The sequence below is a fragment of the Bactrocera dorsalis genome, chromosome 2 (genome assembly GCF_023373825.1).
Source record: "Bactrocera dorsalis isolate Fly_Bdor chromosome 2, ASM2337382v1, whole genome shotgun sequence".
Taxonomy (NCBI): domain Eukaryota; kingdom Metazoa; phylum Arthropoda; class Insecta; order Diptera; family Tephritidae; genus Bactrocera; species Bactrocera dorsalis.
This window is the reverse complement of record NC_064304.1, coordinates 58524406-58539400: the sequence shown is the minus strand read 5'-3', so window position 1 is coordinate 58539400 and position 14995 is coordinate 58524406.

Sequence of the window (14995 nt, the reverse complement as noted above, 5' to 3'; positions counted from 1 at the left end):
TCCTGATCGATTTTTAATACCTTTGGAGGTCCCATAGTATTAAAAACTTTTGTAAGAGCCCGTTTGGTCTCTAACCAATTTAGTGTTTCGACTGCTTCGGCAGTTCCAAATTTCGAATACAAATCGATACAAGTAAGATAATGTTTTTTATCCCATTCCCAAAAGTCTATTGTAAATTTTTCCCTAGTTTCGTACACAGGTGGTGTTATTTTAAATGGAATTTTGTTGCTAATGTGGTCATATTTGCACTTATTACAAAGCTCACATTCATTAACAATTTTAGTAATTTCTTTTAAATAATTCGGATAGTAATATTCTCTTTTAAAACGATTCGCAATTTTTTCAATACCTTAATGAAGACCTTCTAAATGGATTTCGATAATTTTAGTTTTAAATTCGGGAAAGTCGCTAATATTTTGGAGCTCTTTTGTTGCTCGCAATATTTTGTGTCGCCTGTTGTTAATAAGAGTTTTAAAAACATTTTGAAATTGCACAAAATCTTTATCAACAGGCATAAAAATAGCTACGCTTTTGCCAATTAAAAATGTTTTAATTATTTCTTTTATTTGAACAGTGTTTAGGTCGATATATTTAATGGTTGTAACAGTGTTTCTGAATATTTGTTCTGTTTGTGAACTATTTTCATTACTTTTTAGCAGTTTCAACTGTCGTTTAAAAACATTGACGGGTCTTTCTGAAATTGGAATATAGGATTCAGAGTCTTCCGTTGCAGAGTGAATAGTAGCCATGTTGGATGAAGCGTCATTATAATAGCATTCTTTAAGCTCAATACGTGACAATGCATCAGCTATAAAGTTCTCGTTTCCTGGTATGTACTTAACATCAAAATCGAAATCGTTAAGTTTCCATTTCCACCGTTGTAGTTTTGAGTTCGGCTCCTTCAAATTGTGGAGCCATTGAAGGGGTCGATGGTCGCTATTTATGACAAATTTTCTTCCATATAAATATGGGCGAAAATATTTAGTTGCCCACACAATAGCCAACAATTCTTTCTCTGTTGTTGAATAGTGTAACTCATGTTCATTGAGAGTGCGGCTTGCAAAGCATACAGGATGACCTTGCTGACTTAAAACAGCCCCAAGAGCTACATTCGATGCATCCGTTGTTAACGTGAACTGTTTTTCATAGTCTGGGTATGCCAAAACTGGACCTTTTGTAATTAGAAGTTTTAGCGTATCTACAGCATTTGTATACTCTTCGTTTATGACTATTTGGTTGCCTTTCTGTAAGCACCGTGTTAAAGGCTTTGAAATTTTAGAAAAATCCCTAATAAATTTTCTGTAAAAGCCAACTAGTCCCAGAAATTGCTTTATCTCTTTCTCAGTTTTTGGCAATGGGTACTCCAAAATTGAGTTTATTTTATTAGGGTTGGGTTTGATTCCCTCGGGTGTTACAATGTGTCCGAGGAATTCCGTCTCCTTTTTTAAAAACTCGGTCTTATCGACATGTACCTTTAAATTTGCTTCATCGAGCCTGCGGAATACCCTTTCAAGAGCTTCGATGTGCTCTTGAAGTGAAGTGCTAAAGACGATAATGTCATCCAAGTAGACCATGCAAATTTTTCCAATCAAGCCATCTAATACCGTATTCATTAGTCTTTGGAAGGTCGACGGTGCATTTTTAAGCCCGAACGGCATACGCAAAAATTCAAAATGGCCGCTCTGAGTGGTAAAAGCTGTTTTTATTCTATCATCTGGATCCATTTCAATCTGATGGAATCCCTTTGTTAGAGCGATAGTGCTAAAATACATGCATTTACCAAGCTAATCAAGTACTTCATCCATGATCGGAATTGGATACTTGTCGTTTACAGTGATATCGTTCAACTTACGATAATCTACTACTATTCGCCATTTTTGAACATTAGAAGCATCAAGCTTCTTCGGCACAACCCAGATTGGTGCAGAATAAGGCGATTTGCTGTGGCAAATTATATCCTGTTGCAACATTTCTTTTATTTGTTTGTCTACTTCTAATTTGAGTATTTGAGGATACCTATAGGATCTGACGTATATAGGATCTTCATGTATCGTCTTAATTTTATGCTTAATCTTATTTGTGAACGTTAGCGTGTCACCTTCCCTATAAAATATACTATTGTATTTATTTAAAAGTTGTTTTATAATGGTAAGCTCTTCCTTATTCAGATGTTCGAGTCGAAATCCAAAATCTTTGGAATTACTAGTTATACTTAAATTTTCAAAAAATTGGCATGGCTTTGTAGCAATATTATCTACAAACTTATATACTACATCGTTTAAAATAATAGATTTGCGAACAATATCAATTTTAGCGTTTAGTTTTTGGAGTACATCGAACCCAAACAAACCGTCATATTTTGACGAAAAATCGAAAACGTAAAATATTAAATCCATTTTTCCGCTCTTATTATGCAATTTTTGAATTTTATTTAATGTTATCTCCCCTGTAACTGTTGTGAGAGTAATTGATTTCGTTTCTAAAACTTTTGATTTGAAAAGGTTAGGTCTAATTAAGCTTACTGAGGAGCCTGTATCAATTAGAAACTTTAAAGGGCGGTTTTCGAATTTTAATTCAACTTTTGGTAAGTATCCAAGGCCTCTAGCCGAAAATTTTCGCTATCCTGTTCCATAGGTTCAGGATTTCCGAAACGCTTAATTCTAGACTGATTTGAATTACTTATCCGATTATTGTACACTTGTTGTGGATACACTACTGGGTTATTATGTGAGGACTGCGGGTTACTAAAATTGTTAGGAATATTAAATTGTGGGTGATATGTTTGATTTTGTGCATTATTACTAAAACGGGCATTGTAGTACGGCGTTTGTTGAACATTAGTAAAATCATGACTAGTTGGATAATACCGCTGCATATCGGTAAGGCTATTATTATTAGGAGTATATTGTTGAGCATTCACAAAAGTATTACTAGCTGAAGCTGAAAGCGCATTTGAGTTTCGATGATTACTAAACTGCTGTTTTGTTTGTTTGCTTTTTAAATTTTTTCAGTTACACTATCGTAAACTAAATTTTCTTTTAAAACGCGAATGGCGGAATTAAGATCCGTAACCATATTAGCATTAACTAACGCTACTAAATGAAATGGCAATTCTCCCTTAAGAGTTTTTAAACTAATTTGCTTTAACTCAGAACTAAGAAAATTTATGGTTGAAATATTTGACTCTCTTAATTTTATGTTATCTTTTATTTTACAAACCTCTGTGTTTATTTCTTCGCAAAGTAGCCTTACACTACCTTTATACCTTATGTTACTAATTAATAATATTGCAGTTGTGACTGGTGTAGGATCTGCAAACTCATCAATTAAAAGAGCTCTCAACGTTTCCCATGTTGCAGGTTGCTCTCTTCTTACTACGTCCAATGCCGGGCCACGAAGAGTACTTACTATGCATTGAAAATAAAATGGTTTCTCTTCCTCACTAAGAGTATGCGATGCTGGAATCAGCGCATTTAGGCAATCAATAAACATCGCTAAATAATTTCTATCCCCATCAAATGGAGCGACCAACTTAATGCTTTGTACGGTACGCGCTCTAGCTTCAGCCATTGTTAGTGATGTTGTTGTCAATAAGCTTGTTGAAGTTGTTGCTAATTCAGCTATCGACTGTGCTGCTATTGCACTCACCTGTGTTACCTCTCCTAGGCTAACTATTGTTGTCTGTGAAGTAGTTGGTGTAGCTTTGACGTTCATACACACTAATTGCTGACAAAGCTCATTAACTTCCTCGTCATACATACGTATATTAACTCACTCGTGAGAACGAAGTTTACGAATATCGCCCAGAGGTTGATTGATGTACTCTCTATACCAATAGAGGTCATTAAAGGTGAATATCGAATATCGCCCAGAAGTTGATTGATGTACTCTCTATACCAATAGAGGTCATTAAAGGTGAACTTGTGCAAATTATTTGCAGTTATTAAAATGTATTTTATTTATTTATTTGCAACAGTTGAATAGTTTTTGGTTTTATTGTTCTTTTATTCTATAAAGAATTTTGCGTATATGTCGATTTATATATGCACTCTCTATATAGAGGTCATTTAATGTTAACTTTTGTACTTCACGTACCTACAGTTATTGTAAATTTTATATCCACACACAATTTCTTAAACAGTTGATTAGTTTTTGTTTTTATTGTTCTTTTTTACTAGTATAACTTAATTATTTTTTTTTTTTTAAACAGCTTATGTATACTTATTTAGAAAGCAGTACGTAGGTTCTTTAAGGGGACTGCGCCAGTGATATTTTACACATTTATTTTTGTTCAGCAACCAATTTATTGACGTCTATTAGTTTCGGGTGTTGACTAACGACTGACTTGAGCTTCGCTCAGGACAGCGAGTCGAAATCTTAGCTCTAAGCAGAGAAGGTACATAAAGAGTATGTACAAATAATTAGTACATACTTGCATATGTCACTTACATATATTATATTTACTCAAATATACAAACTCGAATTGTTACCTGAAATCTAATAGTTTTTATTTTATTTGGCACACCGGCAAATATATCGTCGACAACCCCGATATATGATACAAGATAATCACGCATACATATGTGACACAGAGAATGCTTCTTTACATCTTTTGTGTGACTTTGTATATTTTTCTTCAAAGCATTTCTCTTTATTCATTCTCGCATGAATTCAGTCGCTGTCTATATTTCTGCTAGAGAACATGCTCATTTCTGCTAAATAGCAGTGAGAATGGTGAAATGCCGTGTCACAATCTTATAAGTTCTGTTAGCCGTCCAATCGAACATCATACAGAATTCAATTTGCACCTTCTCTATGTTTTATGTTCTCTGGGTGATCCACATGACTACAAACCAGTGCCACCTAACGTAGCACAAACTATCATATCCGTATCTTCCACAAACATATAACTTAAATAATATCTTTGACAGATCAAATGGATGCCGATATCCGACAGCACCGACGCCAGCCATTCTGTCGACTATTCACGTGCCACGCACGGGGCCTACACCAGCCCCTCGAAATCCTACGGCCACAACGCAACCAACTGTTTCACGAAGTACAACACGCGCAAATCCGACGCCGGTGCCAGCAGGCCCGTAACGCCTCCGATGCCCGCTTTGCCCGCGCCCCCACAGGTTGCCGCACTGCGGCATATATAAGAGGATGCTGCCTCCGCTCCGCCAGTAGATTATCCAGGCACATGGCCACTGCTTAATTTGTTTGGCAACTACCCACTCTACACCGGAGTGTACGTCCGGATATACGTGCCAAAGATGCACGCGGCCGCATCACACACTCCTTCATCGAGACGGCAGACAATTACTTGCCTCCTCCAGTCGTGCTGCAACACGACGACCGCAGGCGAACCGTCCTGCATGACCGCGAAGAGCTGAGCCTCCACTAGAATCACGAACCCGTACTCGGCGCCAACAACATAATACATCTACGCGGCGGCGTCAACCTAGGCCGCTGTCTCGCCAACCCACTGGGCTCAGTAACGTGGTGGCCACATTGCAACAATTGCAAAGACTCCTAGGCTAATAATTTGCCTAGGGGGGCCGGGATGTCTAAATGACTCTCAGCCTACACCGTCATGAAACACAGCTACACCACATTTCTACACCCCACATTGGCAGACATAATCATCACAAACGAACAACACACCACACTCACCACTCACCTTCCACATCACACCAAGACACTCAAATATGACACCACACTACCAATCAGAACACAACAACTTTCACAAAAGGGACGGATAACTCCAGCCGTTTTCGCTTCGCTTTTTTTCTGTACGAGTCAAGACTCCACGCACTTGCGCATACGCTTTTCGCAGTATCACGGTTTTATCCCCCGTCCAGTGTAATCAGTTTATTCCGCCGCCGCTTGGTGTAATTTATAATTTTGAAATCTTTTCTATTTGATCCGAAGTATTATATATAGTATATATACATATAAGAATATTTAAGAAAACCCGCACTTTGCGTTATTCTTTTATAAAAGTGAGTTTCGGTAAAAAAAAGAAAAGGAAAAAAAGGTGATAGTAACCGTGAACTTTTTCATCACTCTTCGTCAACACGAGTAGATCCTTTACATTATTGTTTTTCAAAACCTAAAAGTTTTACAAATTTTTCATGTTTAATTTTAGATAGATTCTTTGTAAGTACATCAACTATCATATCATTGGTACAAATGTATTTAACTTCAATTTGTTTCTAATTTATTGCTTCTTTTACAAAATGATACTTAATGTCCATGTGCTTGTTTCTTAAGTGATATACTGGGTTTTTTGCTAAATGCTGTGCACTTAGGTTGTCACCGTAAACTCTGATCGGGTCATCTGAATCACTTATACCAATCTCTGCTATTAGCCGTCGTAGATACATATACCGCTTCCTTCGTAGCTGATGGTAGTGCTATATATTCAGCCTATGTACTACTGAGGGCTACGCTGCTTTGTCACTTACTTTTCATGAAATTGCATTACCGCCCAAGAAAAACACGTAACCAGTGTATGATTTGCGGTCAAGACTGTTGCTGCCCCAAGCCCTTCTATTTGTTTGCCCGTACGACGATATACAAACTTATAATCTTCACTCATTGATAAGTATCGTAAAATATGCTTAATACCTGATTCATGCTCTTTGTGAAGATTTTGATTCTTTTGAGCCAATTTAGCGACTGAATGTAAAATATCCGGCGTCGTATGTCTAATGGCGTTTTCGCTGGTCGACAGCTGGTCATATTACATCTTTCTAAAATCTCTTTAACATACAATGATTGACCAACTTCTATGCTGCCTGTTTCGCCGTATCTACTGATTTCCATCCCCAAAAAATATGAGATTGGACCTTTTTCGACACACTCGAAGCTATGTGCAATCTCTGCTTTGATTGTAAGAAGGACTTTCTTTAATTGGCAACTCAAATCATCAACATATACAGCAATGAGACATAAATTACCTTGACAGCTCGCCACGAAACCGATTCGCTTCAAGACTTCGTCCAACTTATGGTTCTACTCTCTTCCATATTGTTTCAACCCTTATATAGCCTTATTGAGCTTCAAAACAAGTTCTGGAAACTTTTTATAGACGAAATTTTCAGCATCGCTCAGCTCACTGTTAACCTTCGTCGAGAAAAACGGGTCTGGCCAGGCATATTTTGTTTTTAAATGTTATTTAAATATATTTAGAGTGTAGCAAACGACTTGCGCTTCCAGGTAGCTTCCTAGAATTTTATTGTCTATAGAATTCAGAAAAAAAAACTCAAGGATATCGTATCGAAAAGGACGAAAAAAGGATATTATAATATTACACCTTAGTCGAGACCAATGGTGCTTGGCTAGACCCCATATGTTTTGTATGAAAATATATGAACTTTGGAATGTTTCTATCACTTCGCACGGTTAATTTATCTGTTTTCATGTTCATTGCATGTCCAAATTGGTTTGTATGTTTATCTAGGTCAAATACTTTAGCCGCTAGAGCGTTTTAAAGGTTAAGAAAAAATGTATTTTTTCTCAAAATGTTACATTTTTTGTGAACGCTATTGCGACGCCCCTGGTAGAGATAGAGGGAAGGTTGAGGGCTTCCCTGAAAGCCCCAGGGGCGAACTAACTCGCAAAATGGTGTTGATCTCCCCCGGCCCCATACCTCCCCAACTGTAGTGAAACAAAGGGGGGGACATGGTGAAAACCCATTTTCGCTTATTGCCACGCCCCCGGTGGGGCCTTGGGGGCAATTGGGCCTTGAAATTATACATTTCCTGAAAGCTCTTTAAATTACCCAACCGGTGCAATTTATTTGACCAACCTAAGTCAAATACTTTAGCCGCTAGAGCGCTTTAAAAGGTTAAGAAAAAATGTATTTTTTCTCAAAATGTTACATTTTTTGTGAACGCTTTTGCTACGCCAAGCGTGAACAAAGCGGTAAATTTGATTTCAATCAAATTGAGAGGTAAGAAATTTCAAAAATCTATCTATATTGTACATATATGAGCGTAAATACAACACGTATTTCCATACAAATGTATGTAAACACATAGGGGCCTAGCCAAGCACCATTGGTCTCGACTAAGTGTATCAGACCGTTGGTCTCGACGAGGGTTAAGGTACATACGTCGTAAACACCCATTTGGAACCGATTGCTTCCCCTTTGCTTAGTAAGTCAACCAACTTCGATGTTTTATTTCGCACTAAAACATCATATTCAAGTTTCAGCGCTGAAAGATAGCGACCAGGAAGAACCGGCGTAAGGTAGCGGCACAGTCCACCGCATTGCAGCCCTCAGAGTTGCATCAGCCTACCGAACAGTGTCCGGCGAGGCAATATTAGTTATATGCGGAAATGCCCCAATTGACCTTCCAACATACGAAAGGAAAAAGCTGTGGGAGCTGAAGCAGTCATCCGATAACAACAAGAGCGCAATAGAACAAATAAAGAAAGAAACAATAATACATGGCAACAAAGATGGGACACCGAAAGCCACGGCAGATGGACGGCCAGGCTTATAAAAGATCAAGACTCATGGACAGGCCGAAAATTCGGAGAGGTAGATTTTTACACAACCCAGTTGTTATCCGGTCACGGGTACTTCAAAAAGTACCTCCACACGATGGGAAAATTCGAAGAGCCGTCATGCCTATACGAGGTGTGTTCAAAAAGTATCGCGAATCGTAACTGACACTTTTCTTCGATTGCAGGTGCATCATGAGTTCTTGCCACAGGGAAGAACGGTCAATAAGGAATATTACCTGCAAGTTATGCGCAATTTGCGCGGAGCAATCCGCCAGAAACGCCCGGATTTGTGGAAGAACAAAAATTGGCTTTTGCACCACGATAACGCCCCTGCTCACACATTGTTGCTTGTGCGCGACTTTTTGCCCAAAAACAACACACTAATGATGCCGCAGCCACCGTATTCCCCAGATCTGGCCCCCTGTGACTTTTTCTTGTTCCCTAAACTGAAGAGACCCATGAAAGGACGACGTTACGCTTCTCTTGACGAGTTAAAGACGGCATCGAAGGAGGAGCTGAAGAAGATAAAAAAAATGATTTTTTGAAGTGCTTCGAAGATTGGAAAAACAGTTGGCACAAGTGTATAATATCTCATGGGGATTACTTTGAAGGGGACAAAATAGATATTCATGAATAAATAAATAATTTTTGAAGAAACACAAAATTCGGGATACTTTTTGAACACACCTCGTACAACGTCAACTGCCTTTTTATACCACACTCACTAAAAAAAATATCAAAATCTTTGCTTACAAATTCACGTTCATTGTCACTACGAATCATTTTAATCCGTTTCTCAGATTGCCTTTCCTTAATTTTTCTATTAATTTTTAAAAATTTTAAATTTATCCAAAACTTCTTTAGATTTTAAAAAAATACGCAAACATTCTCCTTGTTTTATCGTCTATAAAATTTAAGAAATAACGAGCGCCTCCCAGAGACTTTGTTCGAAAAGGAAGACACACATCTGTATGCACTAGCCCTAAAATGTCTTTTGCACGATTTTCTGTATTTTTCGGAAATCACTAATTCCTGCAGACTACCATAATTTAAATGTCGATATCGTTCATGGCATGATACTGCCTTATCATTCGAATAACAAAAACACTTACTATTTGCGCACTGAAATACGAAAAGTTTGTTCATTTTCTTTGATTTTAATGTTATTTCGCTGTCATTTATTACATTTCCACAGTTTTTATCAAACATTACTTTTAGTCCATTTTCTACGGCTCTCGCGACTGACACGAAATTACTGCACATATTTGGCATAACATTCCGAAGAATAATGTCATTCTTTTGTGAACTTATTCGCACATTCCTACACCTTCAGCTGTAATATATTTATTTCCAGCCAAAGAGATTTTCTCTTTATGCTGTTCTAATGAAATGAACAAATTTCGATTACTTAACACATGCAATGTTGCTCCGCTGACAAGAAGCCAGGTTGTGTGTCGAACGCCTCTACGTCTGCTGCTTGATCGAAATTGTTTCTCTTTACGTTACAGGACGCGGCAATATGACCGCGCTGCCCGCACTTAAAACACTTGATGTTTTGCATCTTCTGGTTTCGGTTATTCGGAGGTTTTCCCCTTTTTCAGTGTGTTTCGTCCAATTTTTCGATTTGGTACAACGAATTCATTTTTAAAGTCTTTTAACGCGACACACACCTTTTACTATTTTAACAGAAAAAACTCTTTTAAACGCGACACACACGCTTTAGTATTTTAGCAGAAGAACTCTTTTGAACGCGACACACGCATTTGCACAATGAAATCATTACCTGGGAAAACAATACTCTGGGCCCATAACCTATGTTGAAGGTAGAACCAGGATCACCAAATAAAACTCAATGAAGAAAATTTAAAGTCACGTCTTTACTCAAGGCCTTTTAATCAATGACTAACTTGTATTTATACAGAATACAAAATGGAAGGAAAAACTTATACAGAGTTGTATTATTTAGTAGTACGATCTATTCGAGTTGTAATTGATAGTAACCGAGTACTTTTTCATCAAAAACAGAAAACCTCAGACCTCAGGGTAAGGGCAAAGGATAGTCTTTATCTCTTTATGTTAAAATTCAATATACATAATTCATAAATACAAAAATTGTATTCCAAACCATAGGCATTTATCAGAAATTTATTTTTGTATTATTATTATTGTCATTTCTTAAAAAAAAAAAACACAAAAAATAACAATATTAAAAACAATTAGAAAACGAATATGTATTTGCATGAAAGAAAGTCGTGTTTGTTACACCATTTATAACTCACGAACGTCTAAAACGATTGGGCTGAAAATTGGTGGGGAGTAGGGTGGGTCGATTCCGGAATTTTTTCGATTCGGTATTTCTAATAGTGCGGAAAAGTTGCCTTAGTACTTCCTGATTCCAATGCAACTTTTTGTTTTGAGATCGGATTGCATCTTCAACCCGAACCTCGGCCTTGAAATTTCGGAAATTCGCCTAAAATCGTGAAATTGTCTACCTAGCACCTGAAATACGCATCTCATGGCAAAATGTATAAAATAAAAGTTTTTTGTCACGTCATTTGCTACCGAAATGGTATATGGGATCATGGCCGTAGGACGAACCGTTCCCGAGATACGAGCGAAAAGGCGGCGCGCCACAGCGCAAGGTGAAAATCGGCTTGTGGCCATACTTCTTGACGTTGATTTCGCCGAGTGCTATCACTCACATTCATTCACCTACGCCAAAGGACACGTTCGGACTGGTCTCCACATAAATATTTTTTCATCGAGTTCCTTCACTCTTGTCGTTGATTTCGCCAGGTGCTATCACTTATATTCTCTCAACAAAACACAGAACTCAAAATGTCTGTATCTAAATTTAAATTTAGACAGAAATGTCCTGTGTTTGGCATACATCCGTACAATCTCTCTGAGTCCCAGTTACCTACTTACCAGGATGTTCTTTTGTGTTATCAGTTTAAAAGATTTGGTATAGGGCGACTCCGAGGCGACAACTATGAACCTAGGAGTAAAGAGGTTACAGAAATAGTTGCAAAAAAGGTTGAAAATACTTTCAAAAAGTCATCTATTCCGATAGTTTCACACACCAGAGTTGTACAAATGCTCACCACATACCATAAGAAATTTCTGACTCTTAAAAAAATGTTTTTAAGGAACCCAATAGGTTTGAGCTCTAAAAGAGACGATTTTGTCTCTTCTGCCGGAAAATTATTAGACATCGCTGCTTGTAAATGCATTTATTTTTCTTCTTGCACTTGTCCAAAGGAAAGGAAAGTTCCTATCAATGAACAACCATTTCTCTTGGACCAGAGAACCACAAGAATTGGTCGCATTGGAAGTGTTGATCTACCTGAAACTGGGGGAGGTAGTTAAGCATTCACCCCCTCTATTCGATAAAACTGGCGCATCCTAATGCTACATCGGAATTCACCACAGCTGATGCCACTATAGCACAACTCAACACATCTGTGCGCAAAAAGGATGGGCAACGGGAAAGCAGTGACACTTCGGACACATACAATTCGATCAACACAAGCCGCACATTTACAATTCGCCACCAACATTCGTTTGCGACACCAATTCCGCGCTACAGTTTTTGAACTTCAACCGCCAGTTATCTGGCGCGCTATTTTCATACGCTGCATTAGTTGCCTACATAATTGAGACGTTTAGTTTAAGGAAAGGAACATTTGTATAAATTTAAGTATTTCTTTAATAAACTAATTTTTATTCTACACACTAAAGTGATGCGGTGTTTTTACTTCAAATATGCGTGTTAACCATTTAGACAATATAAAGATTTCTAAAGTGCAAATAGAAATACATACTTACATTAGGGTGATTCAAAAAAAAATTTTTTGTTTTTTTTTTATTGGTACTCGGAAAAATGGGTTCCTAGACACCTCTAAGAAATCCTCTCCAAATATGAGTTTTTAATTGTAACGGGAAGGTCCTCCGCCTAACGGTTTTCTATTTTTTCTTATTATCAGATAGAAAAATTTATATCTCGCTTCCAACTACATGAAAAAATATCTTGTTAATTAGGTTTTGTAGGAAATTGAATGCTCTAAAATATGGTCTCTTATGTTTTTTCGTAAACCCAACCGTTTAAAAGATATTAACGGTTGAAATTTGACTATTTTTGGAAAAATTCTTTATTTCTTATTAATTTTATAACTCAATGAAAAAAAATTATTATGAATGATGAAACACATAGTTTTGTAGGAAATTTACTGCTCTATAAAAATGGTCTACTATGATTTTTCGATTAAGTTAAGCGTTTACGAGATATTCATCGTCAAACATTAATGCATATTAGGGTGGATCAAAAAAAAAAATTTTTTTTTTCGTTTGGTTCTGTGAAAAACATGTTCCTAGACACCTCTAAGAAATCCTCTCCAAAAACCTATTCATAATAATTTTTTTTCATTGAGTTATAAAATTAATAAGAAATAAAAAATTTTACCAAAAATAATCAAAGTTCAACTGTTAATATCTTTTAAACGGTTGGGTTTACGAATAAATCTTAAGAGACCATATTTTAGAGCAATCAATTTCCTACAAAACCTAATTAACAAGATATTTTTTCATGTAGTTGGAAGCGAGATATAAATTTTTCTATCTGATAATAAGAAAAAATAGAAAACCGTTAGGCGGAAGACCTTCCCGTTACAATTAAAAACTCATATTTGGAGAGGATTTCTTAGAGGTGTCTAGGAACCCATTTTTCCGAGTACCAATAAAAAAAAACAAAATTTTTTTTTTTTGAATCACCCTAACTTACATACATATGTATCTATTTGTTACAAACTTAAAAACAGGGTAAGGACATATGATACATTTGTTCTCTTTATCTTAAAATTCAATACAATGCAAAAATACAAAAATTATGTTTCACATCATTTTTTATTTATTTTTTTTTTTTATTACAAACATTTTTAAAACTTTAACAATGTTTGATATCACTACAATTAGTTTCAAAAACTAACGAGCAGTTTGATTTGAATAACTTAAAAACAAATTACATAGATATTAATAGTAATATTCATACATATATGGTATATAATTAATTCCTTTTTATTTTAGCATGTGATTTTTCTCGACATAATCGACTATAGCGGCATGTGTCTAAAAGAAGATTTTTCGCCTCTTCGTTCACATGTGCATTAAGCCTTTTGTAGTGGGCATCTGCCAGACTCCTCATTTCTTCGGCGACTGTATTCATCCTTAGGTATCGATGAATATCAGCATTTCTGCAGTACCAGGGAGCATTTACAATGCCTCTTAGCACCTTGTTTTGAAAACGTTGTATAATATTAATATGTACTGCCATTATTGGCACATACCCACAGTTGCGATCATATGACCATACCGGCTTGATTATTTGTTTATAAAAAAGTAATTTGTTGTGTATGGACAGGTTTGACCTTCGCCCAATTAGCCATTTCATTTTCGACAATTTCAGATTGAGTTCAATCCTTTTTATTTTAATATGCTCTTTCCAACGTAATCTAGCATCGAGCGTGATGCCAAGATATTTAGCTGTATTTGCGTATGGTATGCATACATCTAGAGTACTTATAGGTGATAAGTGATTCTTTTCTTTGTAAAATTTACATCAACCGATTTGGCACCGTTTAGTCTTATTCTCCATTTTTTAGTCCAACTTACTACAGAGTTGATTGAATGTTGCAGGTTTAGTGCAGCTTTTTCTGCTGTTTTTTCGACGCAGAGTATTGCGGTGTCATCAACAAAGGTAGCAGTCATACTGTTTGGTGCTAACGGTAAGTCTCTTGTATACAGAATATATAAAAGTGGACCTAAGATACTTCCCTGAGGAACTCCTGCTTCAATTTCTTTTAGTTTGGAGAATTCATTTCCTTGTTTTACACGGAAAAATCTCATGGTAATATACGATTCTAAATGAGTACAATTCTCAACCGGAAGACATGATTTTAGTTTTTGCATAAGGCCTTCGTGTCATACCTTGTCAAACGCTTGTGCAACGTCAAGGAATACACCTGAGCATACGTTTCCCTCCTCCAGGGATTTTTCTCTTTCTGATGTTATTGTGTGAATTCCAAAGGGTTGGAAAATGTGTCAGACGGATTGCTGTATTGAAAAAATAGGTGAGCTTCCGTAAAAATTTATATGGTAGCTGCTTTAACACTTCAGCTGTAATTAAGTCGAAGCCAGCTGCTTTCTTAACTTTAAGCTTTTTAATTTCACTTTTAAGTTCACAAATGGTGATTGCTGGGATTGTTGCATGATCCTGTTGAAAACTACTGAGGTACGTAATTTCAATATCCTCGTTTGGACGAAAGGTTTCAGCTAGGTGTTTTGCAAATGCATTAGCTTTGTCACAATCACTTCTAGCCACTGTATTGGAAGCAACCGTTGCACCACGGACTTGTTGTTGTTTCACATCATAAGCATTTATATTAATTTTATGTTTGTATAATTATATTTTTCATTTCTT